Source organism: Octodon degus, unplaced genomic scaffold (assembly GCF_000260255.1).
Source record: "Octodon degus isolate 3935 unplaced genomic scaffold, OctDeg1.0 scaffold00233, whole genome shotgun sequence".
Taxonomy (NCBI): Eukaryota; Metazoa; Chordata; class Mammalia; order Rodentia; family Octodontidae; genus Octodon; species Octodon degus.
This window is the reverse complement of record NW_004524809.1, coordinates 1,507,884-1,519,898: the sequence shown is the minus strand read 5'-3', so window position 1 is coordinate 1,519,898 and position 12,015 is coordinate 1,507,884. Positions and strand designations below refer to the sequence as shown.

Sequence of the window (12,015 nt, the reverse complement as noted above, 5' to 3'; positions counted from 1 at the left end):
AAAATTAAAAAAAAAAAAAGAAAGGGACATATGGTATCTTTGGGCCATGTGATTAAGAATCATTAAGAATACTTTTATGTTGTTGCTTCTACATTTTTTCTAATTTGCATAGTAATGTTTTCTTTTCTTTTGAGACAGGTCTTGCTATATAGTCTAGGCTGGCCTTGAGTTCACAGTGATCCTCCTGCCTCAGCCTCCTCAATGCTGGGGTAACAGGCTTTGCCATCATGCCTGGCTGGAAATGTTTTTCAAAAACCTGATCGTATGGAAAACAATATCCAGACTATCAGATCACATAGGACTGAACAGTCTTCTAATCTGATAAAGTCTCTCATTAGCAATTGGAAATGGGTAAATTTTGAGCTAAAAACCACTTGGCACATGAACTTGGTTTTGGTTCTGTTCACAGGAAATATTGAACTTACTACTTCTCTTGAAGGAAACTAAGAGATTTCCACACTGGGCTCACATCCCTCCAACACACTGGGTAGGAACTCAGCCACAGTCACCTGGATCCGACCTTATGTCCCCCACTTTGGGGCACCCATCACGTTGCATCTTGATGACAGAAATGGAGCCAGCTGAGCATCCCTCCACTGAAACTCTGAACTGCTCCAAAATCTAAAACTTCTTGAGCCTCAACATGAGGCCATAATTACCAAACCTCAGGTAGCAGATTGTTCGCAAGATATAGGCACCCTGAAAATACTGTATAGAACTATACTCAGAGCTGGGCATGGTGGTGTGTGCTTATAATCCCAGCACTCTGGAAGGCTAAGGCAAAAAGATCCAAAGTTCCAGCCCAGTCTGGGAAGCTTAGTGATTTAATGACTTAGTAACTGTCTTAGAATGTATTAAAAAAAAAAAAAAGAGCTAGAGATACAGCTCAATAGGAAGGCTTTGGGCCATCGACATAGCTCAGTGGTCTAAAGTGTCTGCTTAGGCAAGCTTAGGCAAGTGTGTAGGAATGGCGGTTCAATCTCAGGCACCACATGCTTTGACAGCCCTCCCCCCAGGGTAGGCTGAGCCAGCCACACACACACACACACACACACACACACACACACACACACACACACATAAGAAGGCTTTGAGTTTAATCACCAGTACTGAGTGTGTATATGTGTGTGTGCATGTGCGTACACGCGCGCGCGCACACACACACACACACACCTCACAACTTGCACATTCAGAGGCTGGGCTGCTGCTCAGTGGTGAACAACTATCTAGAATATGTGAGGCCTTAGGTTCTGTCTCACTCACTCTTCTCTCATTGCTGGAACAAATATCGGACACTCAAAATGAAGGAATGAAAGGTTTATTTAGTTTAGTTACTGGAGGTTTCAGTCCATGCTTGGCTGGCTCCAAAGCAGACTGGCACATGGCAGAGAGCAACCTTTCATGGCAGTGGGAAAAAGCAGGGAGAAAAATGGAGGAATAGCAGCAACAATGGCTACAGAGAAGAAATCTGTCTCTCTGTCTCTCTTATGTTACATTTCAGGCTATCTGCCCCAGGCTGGAGGAAGTACTCACACCCATAATCCCAGCAGTACTAAAACCCATAATCCCAGTGGATAATGAGTTAATCTCAAACTCTAGAAGTCCCTGCCCCATGACTGCATGAAGGGGGATGACTAGACACAAACCCTAACAAGCCCCAACCCCAGCATTGCAGAAAGACAAGACAAAAAAATCAGCTTTGTATTATGTAAACACAGTGTATAAGAAATGTGAACAACTGTGTTGTTGAACTGTGGGTCCCAGCCCTGACCTAGCTCAGTAGTATCTGCAGATATTCCAGTGTCTATGAGAGCCTGAAAGCTGAATCACTCCTGCTCCTGAGGGTTTGTAGAAGGAACGCTCTGCTCAGCCCCTTCCTGGACCCAAGTCAGGCTTCAACTTGTTCCTCTCCCCTTTCCTGGTCCTTCCCTGAGGGGTGCCTTCAGTGCTTGTTGAATGACTGGCAGTGAGTAGGGCCCAGGCAAAGTGTGTGAATGTCCTCAACACCCAGGACAGGAGTCCAGCTAGGAGCCTGGGAGAAGGTGGCACAGGCGCTCCTGCCATGGCAGGCTCCTTCCTGGCCCTTCCTCCACCATCTCTGAGGATCAGGATTGTTGGCTCACGGGAGTTGTCTGGGCAGATGCGTGGGCCATGGTGACTCACAACTCTGTGACAGGCATGCAGAAGAACACATCTGCCCTTGGCTGGTGGCTCTGCCTCAGTCTCCATGGCCACGAACCCTGCCCACCCTGTGTGACTCAGGATGCGGAAGCTGCAGAAGGGCTGCCGACATCCTCAGGATTCCAGCATCTTGTCCTTGCTGTCCCTTCTGTCATCCTCCTCCAAGTGTGACCTCACAGCCTGGATGTGCCCTGGGGTTTCCCATGACTCAGGGCCCTGTGCCACCTTCCTCCAGACAAACACCATCTGCAAAGCTTCTGCAGTATTTGTTTTAGGGATACATTGCAGGATGACAGACAGCTACTTAAAGATTTTAAAAAATGAGAAAGGATGAAAATGCTTCTGGCTATAATGCTATGACATCAAGAGGGCTGTCCCCGGATCTTTGTGTCTTCATCTCTCTGGTGCCTGGCCTGTCACTAAGTGGCTCTAGGATGCCAAGCATAGCACAAACACTGGTGGGAACTCAAGGTCAGGACACGTGGAACCTCATGCAGTCGCTGCTCAGTGACCCTCTGTGTCCTGGCCCGACAGCTAATGAGGCAGGCATATCAGCTCACAACAGCTCCAGAGCAGCCAGATGGTGTGCGAGCCACCCTGCCTATTCTGCCCCATGACACAGAACCCAGTGCTTCCCCTGGCACCTGGGTGGCCTCTTTCTGAAGAATCCCTTGTCCCCTGCATCAGCTGATTAGCGTGAGTAAAAAATGGCCCTTTGCATCTTGGCATCGTGGCACATGCATGTAATCCCAGTTCTTGGGACGCTGAGGCAGGAGGATAACCACCAGTTCAGTGCCAGCCTGAGCTATGTAATGAGTTCAAGACTAGCCTCAACTAGTGAGACCCTGTCTCAAACAAAACCAAGCCAAAATCATTTATCTAATTTACTTGGCAACATGAAGTTAGTAAGATGTAGGAAGCTTTTAATATTAGACTGCTAACTATTCTGTGTTATATGTTGAGGTTCTCTTTTTTTAAGGTGGGTATTTTAGTCTCCTCAAGTTTCTGTCGCAAAATAAACATAGCCGCACATGCATAGGACAGATTTACGTTGTGCAGTGTTGGAGGCTGAGGTGCGTGTGGGCCCAGGGGCTGGGGGATGTATTGAGGGAACATTCTCTGTAGATGACCCCTTCTCCTGGCATCCTTAGGGGCAGGTAGGATGGGGCAGTGTCCTTGAGCATGGCCCCTTGGCAGCCAGCTGCCCTTCATGTACCTCAAACCTGCAATAACCAACTTACATGGAGAAAAGATTTATCGTGGCTACCGGGTTTTGGGGTTTTTTTGTTTGAAAGTGTTATTGTTTTTGTATTTTAAGATTTTTGTTAGCACATGTTTGCAGTACAGAAGGATCACATTCCTCCTGTGGGGCTGGTGCCTGGATATAAGACTCCTCAACTCCCTTCTGCTTCCTCTCCCTCCCTGCAGCTTCCTCCGTATCTTGTTCCCTTCTCTTCTGCAGAAGATCCATCTCTGTTTCCCATTGCCCTTGATTTCACTCCCTATTTTATTTACACTTTGGGTTTCTTGTATAAGAGAAACCATGGGATGTTAAAGCTGTGTGTCTAATTTATTTCACCTAGTATTATGGTCTGTAGGTGTGCGAACTCTTTTATGTAGGCCAAGCTGACTTGGAACTCACAGTTACCCTCCTGCCTCAGCCTCCCAAGGGTAGGATTACAGGCACATGCCACCACGCCCAGCAAGATAGATCTTTGTCAAAAGGGAAGGAAATCAAGACAGGGAAGGAGGGAGAGGGAAGAGGATACAGAAGGGAATTGGGGTGTGTGATGTACATGCACCACCTCCACACAAGGAATGTAAACATTATGTACTGCAAACACCAACTAATAAAAAGAAACCATAATATATGTACATTGGTGCTTATGGAGTGCACAACCAGAATGGCAATGTATAGAAGTTGATAAAATTGTATAGGGAGTGGCCTTAGAATTAATAGGAGGAAGGAAGGGAGGGAGGGAGGGAGGGAGGGAGGGAAGGAGGGATGGAGGGAGGAAAGAAAGAAAGAAAAAGAGAAAGAAAAGGAAAGGAAAGGAAAGAAAAGAAAAGAAGAAAGAAAAGAAAAGAAAAGAGATCAGATCCTGAGTCTCTTCCTACCCAGAATGAAAAAAGAGCAAAACACTTATCACAAGCGGTTCCTTGGAACTGGCACGCCGGCTGGTAGCTGCTGTCCTTTGGAAATGATTCAGATTCCACTCATTTCTTCTGAGTTAAACCCAGACCCCCCACACGGGTCCCCAGGGATGGCTCTACATGGGCCTGGCAGGCAGTGTTGGCGGTGCCTCAAGGCCTCAGTGGCTTCCAGCAGGGCCATATTTAGGCATATCTGTCTGTTCTTTCTGCCTTGTGACCCCCCATGCTGGCCTTCGCACCTTTGGGTTGGTGCAACAGCATCGTGTGGCCCTGCTGGGGCTCAGCAAACCCCCGTAGCTTGGTTGTGGCCTTGGATGGCATGGGGCACCTGTGGGCGGCTGGCTGGGTGCCCACCTGCCTTCCTAGAGCCTTTGCGCTTGCTCTGGGCAGCCTCAACCTGGTGCTTCTGGGTGTGCCAGAGACAGACACCTCGGCCACCCAGGGACTCCCTCAGGTACAGAGGTCCCCTGAGGAGACCTGCCCCTCCCCCCAGTTGCTTCCTTTATTTTTTTTCTCCTAGGCAAGGGCTCACCCGTAAGCCAACACCCATCTCCAATTATTTCCTCCTGTCTGATCTTTCTGTGCTCTCCTCTGACCCACCATCTGTTTCCATTACCAGTGGTCCAATAGCAACACAGGACCTAAAACTTTGCTGTTTTTTCTTTCAGACAGTTCCACTATGTAGGTCACTTGTAGCAGTCCTCCTGCCTCAGCCTCCCAGTTCCGGGGTTACAGGCCTGCATCATCATGCTGGGCTAACACTTCGTTTTATGTCTGCAGAGACTAAGGTGCTGTCTAGTTCACATCTCCATGTGGGGGGCTCCTGCCTCTGGCCCCTCGGCTCCCCCCATCCCATGCCCCTGGCACCCTGGGAGTGGACCACACAGCCTCACCACAGCTTCCTGTCCTTGGGGCTGCAGATGTGATGCTGGCCTATGCCCTTCCTCGATTTCTCTGCTCCCCCATGGGAACAGGGAAGTGGCTGTTTGTCCCTGTGCACACTAGGTGCTTCCCAGTGATGGCAAAGCTGACACTCCCCCCGTGGGCTACCTCTTGGTGCTGCTCAGGGCTACATGGAGATTAGACCCCAAATCCCAATGGGTCACTCAGCTCCTTGAAGTATGGCCTGAGTCTGCTGCTCAGCCCCTCCTGGGCCTCACTCCCACCCACAGTCGCCTCCTTACCTATAGACCGCTCACCCCAAATGCAGGCCTTGGGGTCAGCTTGAGGAAGGGCCCTGTCTCCAAGGCTGCTGCTCACACCACGGATCCCAGCAGCCTCTAGCACGATACCCCGCTGGAGGCCAGCTCACTTTCCTGTGTCCTCCATTCTACTGCTCCTGTGGGATCCTTGGCTAGGTGCAGCCTGTTTCAGCCTTTTAGCTGCTCAATTCCTCCAAGTTTCTAGGTCCTTTTCTCTGGTCCAGGCCGCCATCACCACCCAGCAGGACAACCGTCCCAGCTTCTTGTCCTTCCTTAGCTGCTTATTCAGGTGGCTCCCACATCTGCCCACATCTTCCAGGCCGAGACACCTCCTGGACACCACCCTTCGACATGGGCACACAGTGTAACCTTTCCCACACATCTTACTGGGTGACCTGTGTCAGGGGTTGTCCCCACCTTGCCAGCCACACCCCTTCTAACATTGAGCTGTTCATCACACTTGTTCCTTGCCTTCTATTTCCACCTGCAAGGCTCCATGATGGCCACCTCTGTGTCTGTGGCCACCTCTTCTCTTCCTAAGAGGTAACTCAGGGTCTCCTTGGGTGATCCCTCCAGTCCTTTCCCTGCATTCCCACAGAAAGGATTTGCCTGAACCTGGCAAATGCCACTGAGCTCCTTGTTGGCTTCCGGTTCCCTACCAGATCACTTCCTTCATCGCCTTGGCAGATCTCGATTTAGCTCCCACTTCCATACCCCACCTCCTGACTCCTGGCACAGGCGTTGATCCATCTAGCCCTGGACCTGCACTGTTGAGAGTGGGCTGCCCCACCTCAGCCAGTCACTCAGGGTCAGCTGCAACATAGTAGTGGGACCCAGGGCCTGGTGCATGGCTGGCCAGCACTCATCACCTGAGCTGCACCCTGGCCCAGGTCAGCCATCCTGACCTGATGGCCCAAGTCAGCCATCCTGACAGCCAACCTGACATAAGCAGCTAAGGTAGGACAAGAGGCTGGGACCACTGTCCTGCTGGGTGGTGATGGTGGCCTGGGCCAGAGAAAAGGACCTAGAAACTTGGAGGAATTGAGCAGCTAAAAGGCTGAAACAGGCTGTACCTAGCCAAGGATCCCACAGGAGCAGTGGAATGGAGGGCACAGGAAAGTGAGCTGGCCTCCACCCAGGTATCGTGCTAGAGGCTATTGTGATCCATGGTGTGAGCAGCAGCCTTGGAAACAGGGCCCTTCCTCGAGCAGATCCCCAGGCCTACATTTGGGGTGAGCAGCCTCTGAGGCCTTTAAGCTCCCAGTCCCCACTCTGGATTCCCTAAATAAAACTGTAGATCTCTGCAGACACTGGCTGAGGCCTCCCTTCCCCTCTGCTGCAGAGTAAAGGAATGTCAAGTGCCAAGGACACAGGGAAGGTACAGATGGACTCAGACAACTGGAGGCTTCGGCTCCAGGGCCAGAGGCCACAGCATATAGCTGCTGGTGAAAAGCCAGGTTGCTTCCCTGTGGCCCAGCTGCAGCCTCTCCAGATACCACCACTACTAGCATCTCATGTATACTTCGGAGCATGCCCAGCACAGGGCAGGGTCCCCTATGGCAGGGCCAGAGGCTGTGCAGTCCTCTTGCTGGCCCCAGGATTAGGACCCCACCTGCAGACAGCAGCAGGCCTTCCTGAGCCACCCACTGCTCTGTAAGTCTGTTCTGCACATATGTCTTGGGGCCCCATGGTGTGGCCTTGTACTGTAAGGTGACTTTAACTGTCGTCCTCAGATGTGGGCAGTGACATCCAGCTTTGACATTCTCAAGGCTACATGCTCCAAAAGGGATCACTAATCGTGTTGCTTTCTCTTTCTTTCTGTGTCTGTCTGTCTGTCTGTTTTTCTTTCTCTTTCTGTCTTTCTTTCTCTTTCTTTCTTTCTTTCTTTCTTTCTTTCTTTCTTTCTTTCTTTCTTTTTCTTTATTCCTCTCTCTTTAGACAGGTCTCACCATACAGCTCAGGTTAGCCTTGTACTCAAAGCTGTTCTCCTGCTTCAGCTCCATCCCCAGCACCACAGGGAGAAAGAAAGCAAGGCAGGCCATCAACTCTGTCTATACCCTGACTTCCCTCCTTCCATGTCTACAGTGGCACTCAGCAGCAGTTCCAAGAAGCAGGCCCATTAAACAAGGAGGAAGTGGGGCTGGGAGCCGATGAACAAGGTCTGGGCAAGCAGTAGCACTGGGTCTCTGGCCCCAGCTTCAGCTTTGTAGCCATGGACATGGTCCAATCCTCGAGAGATTCAAATGTCCCCTGCTACCATCACAGGAAAAGGACCTGAGCCATGGCATTGCCACAGAGTCCAGAGAAGCTGAAACTCATGATGAATTGCAATTGTGCAGTCCATGGAGTCCCCATTTTCCAAGTGTGATCATTTCCACAAGTCACCAATACAAAAGACTGGTGACTGTGATGGCGTGTATTCCAGGAAGGGGTGGGACTCACTTTCCAGCTCAAAACTGTCTGCCCCTGAGTTCCCTGGCAGTCACTGAAGCCCAAGCTGGCAGCTCTTAAGGACCACAGGGAGGACTACAATTGGCCCTGTCCCTCCCAGCATCCCTGCCTTGTCTACAGGCATGTGCCACTGTACCAGCTCAGAAATGTGTACCTTTGAGACTCTCCAGTTGATCAGCTCTTCCTTGCCTGGATCAAGCCTTCCATGTTGTATCTTAACAGTCATCACAAAACCAAAGGTCACTGAGGTTTCCTTCTGTGTTCTTTGAGGAGTTTTATAGCTTTGCATTTCACACACAGGCCTGTGATCCATTGTGAGTTAATTCAAGGCAAAGGTAGGAGGCCTGTGGCCCTGTTCACTTCTATTCATGTGGATTTTGTTTCTGCATCTTTTGTTAAAAAGAATCTTTTCTCTGTGGTGCTGACTTTGCTGCTTTGTGGCTGATCCCTTGAGCATTTTTGTGCAGATCAGTTGGGTTTCAGGCTCTGTGTCATTGATCTGTTTGACTGTTCTGTTACCAAAAGCCACTGTCTTGCTTCAAGGTGAGTCCGGAAATGCATCAGTTCTTCTGTGTCTTAGATCTCGGAATCACTGCATGCCTCTTCAGACAGCCTGCTGGGGTCTGTCAGGTTGCTCTAAATGTATAGCTCAAGCTGGGAAGAAGGGGCGTTGTCCCAATCACAGGCCTTTTGCTGTCACCATGGAGCTTCCTTAGGAGACTTTGAGCTGTCCTTAATGAGCCATATGCCTGCTTCTCATTCTCCCTTGACCTGAAGGAGTGGGACACATTGGGAGGTGTTCACCAAGTACCTGCTGCTCCCCACAGTTGATGAATACTTCTGGGATTCCATGAGGATGGGATTGACTCCCTTGATTTCAAAAGCAAAGAGGGAGCCAGTGAACCGACTGTGCCCTGTATGCCTGGAACTGGTAGTCTGGGACGGGGTTGCTAATGAGACACCCCATGGAGCAAGGGAGCTGGGCATTTATTCTGGGGCTCTCCCAGGGGCTTATAGCTATCTGGGTCTTAAGGTGCAGCCCAGCATGGGGGAAAAGGAGGAGGAGCCCCATTTCCAAGCCAGTGCTGTCCCTGACTCTGTCTTTCTGCAACTTCAACTGCTGTCCTGTCTCTGTAGCCTTCTTGCTTAGCGTCACAGAGAACAGCTGGAGGTCCTGTGACTGCATCCCTGAAGCCTAATGAGATGCTGATTCCTTCAGCTAACGAAGAGGCACCAGGAAGGCCCTGCACACAGCTGCATGGGAAGAAGGGTGGTTCTTTGTGCGCTCTGCAGGGCCAGTCACCTGCTTATGACTCTGTCTTGGTTACTTTTCTGTCAGTGCCCAAAATTAATGAAAGAAAGTTGATGTAGCACAGTTTGTGGAGGTTTAGTCCATAATCAGCTGGCCCCAAGGCAGGGTGGCATGGTGAGGGGTAACAGTTTCAGGTGGTGGAAGACAGAAAAGGCATCAAGAGCGAACAATTGGAGAATAAGTCTCCCTTATATGGTTTGCAGGCTCTCCGCCCTTGGTGCTGTAGCACCCATACCCCCTGGATGCCCTCCTCCAGAACGAGCTCAGGATGTTTACAAAGTCAAGTCTTTTCTCCCTGCTGAGTCCCTTAGTTAAACTTCTAGACTTCTCAAGTGGAAACAGTGTATCAACCTTTATAGGCACAGATTGGCTGCTGGCCTCCTCCAGCTGGCTAGCTCCTGCTCCACCTGGGGGGTGGGGGCCTGGAGCTTTGAAGTCAGTTATGTAGCTGACATTATATTGCTATAGCTGATACTGGTGAAGGGTTTGCTGTCCCAAGAGTTTTTGCCTGTGACCACATTGTTTCATCCTTCTAATTTAAGGTGCAGAGATGAAGGCTCAGAGACATAGGGCATCCTATCCGGCTTTTGTCTGTTGTTCTAATATGGAGGGCCCTGCAGAGACCCCCGAGCTGACATCATAGCCCAAAGGATCCCAAAGGTGCTGGGGAACTGGGGCTGTGGGAGACAGAAGGCAGGGAATCTGGGGCAGGTGGCAAAGGCCAGGTGCCACCATGTCTGCTTATCCAGCATATTGAGCACTTGGTGTGGGGCTGGTGGTCACCTCTATGTGTGTGAACTTTTGCCCAAATGAAGATATGGTCTTGGTAGCTGCCCTAGAGAGCACAACCTCGAGTAGAGTACCCAGACATGGGAGTTTAATATCACACGATTTCTCTTCCATGAGAAACCCGGGCTATAAATAAGGAGCAAAATAAAAAGTAGACGATGGGAAACAGGAAGCTAGGTCTTTCTCAAAGGGGAAGCAGGCAGGCCAAGAGATGGAGAGAGGGGATGTAACAAGAATGAAGGTATGTCATGGCTGTGGACAAAGTCCTAGGGCCCTGGGTATGGTGCAGGCACAGAGGACGTGCAACAAGGCTGCCAGGGCAGGTAGGTGCTGCCTGTCTACCTGTGCCAGGTGGGCAGGGCCCAGAATTCCTAAATGGTGACAAGGAGATAGATGGTCCAAAGCAGGTGGGCCTGGCAATATAATGTACAGGAAAGCAATGTGATCACTTCTTTCCAAAAGAAACATCTGCAGGGGGCCAGCCTGGTAGCTCAGCAGACTAAAAGGCCTGCTTAGGCAGAACGCAGAAACCCGGGTTCGATCCCCAGCATGCTGTGCAGGCCCCGCTCAAGGGGCACACTGATATGGCTGTTGAGACTGGGTTTGTGGTGCACACCTATAATCCGGGTGCTTTGGGAGGCTGAAAACAGGAGAATCACTACAAGTGCGATCTATGTAGTAAGACCCTGTAGACCTGGTAGACCCTGTCCTAAATACATTAAATAAATAAATTACAAAAGAAGCATCTGCAGGAACTCACCGGGTCAGCGTGCACCCTGGTCATGGCTACTCTCTGCTCGGTAGCCCACAGGGCTGCAGGGCAGGGGGTGTGGGGGTGGCAGGGGCACAGGCACTTAGTGGTATGATGTGCTGACTCCTCATTCAAAGGAAAGAAGCCCCCAGCAGGGTAACCCTTGAAACAGCTGTCACCAGAGAACAAGTAGGGTCACCATCCATGTGGACAAAGTAGTCAGGTCACAGGGACAGAAGGTGGTATGGTGGGTGAGGGAGCTGGGGAAATTGTTTCTTAACAGTTGGGGAATTCCTTTCATGAGCTGGAAGGAGTTCTGGAGATCCATTTCTGGAGTGACTATGTTGGATGCAACTGAATTACATGCCCAAAAAGAATAGACAGAAAATTCTGTTTGAAGAGCTACAGAAGTGATCTCTTAAAGTCAAAATATGGTCCTTGCCGCGGTTTGGGAGTCAACAGAGTTCTCTTTATGATAATCCATTAAGTCATACGCTAATATGCTTTATTTTACAAGTACAAAAACAACACTTTTGGAAAAGGAAGGAAAGAAGTGTTGGAAATAGAGAGGTCACAGTGACCTGGGTAAAACTCCATGCTCTGCCCCATGTGAGAGCCCGGTGACATTTAGCACACTTATAAGCCTCCTGATGCCTTAGTTTCCTCATCTGAAGAAGTAATTAGCATAGCCATTGCATCCTGGCATTTAGGTGGAAGCCAACTAAAACAGTATCTATAAATCCCCAGGCAGCATGCCTGGTCTAGAGTAAGTGCTGTCACCGTCAGTCATCTGGCTGTGGACAGCAGTGCCTGGATACAAGAAGCTCACAGGTCTGGGTGTGGTGGCACACCCCTATAATCCCAACACCTGGGAGGCTGAAGCAAGAGGATCTCAAGTTCAAGGGCAGCCTGGGCTGCACAGGAAGTTTAAGGGCCATCTAGATAACACAGGAGGACTCTGTCTCAAAATGAAATTTTTTAATTAAAAAAATTTAATAGCCCCGTGGTCACACAGTAGTAATAATGCAGCCAGTCTTCTGTCAAGACAGTAGATTGGTTTCTGCCATCTTATGTAGGGATAGTCATGCTGGGTTGGTTTTTTATTTTTTTCTATACTGGGTGTTAAATCCAGGGCCTTCACGTTGAGCTACATCTCCAGCTCTTTAATATATATA

At 50.0% G+C, this 12,015-nt stretch overlaps 1 protein-coding gene across 2 annotated transcripts in view; it reads left to right on the top strand.

Annotated features, from left to right (window-relative positions):
- The window catches only part of Hrh1 (histamine receptor H1), a 59,312-nt gene that overhangs the window by 27,366 nt on the left and 19,931 nt on the right, over positions 1 to 12,015 (top strand). The window contains exon 1 of one of the 2 annotated variants that reach the window (XM_023705933.1): positions 603 to 669. The exons of the other annotated variant lie outside the window; for it this stretch is intronic. The gene's annotated coding sequence lies outside the window, so the exon portion shown is untranslated. Of the gene's footprint in view, positions 1 to 602; positions 670 to 12,015 lie in introns of those variants that run through there. 2 annotated transcript variants of the gene reach the window in all.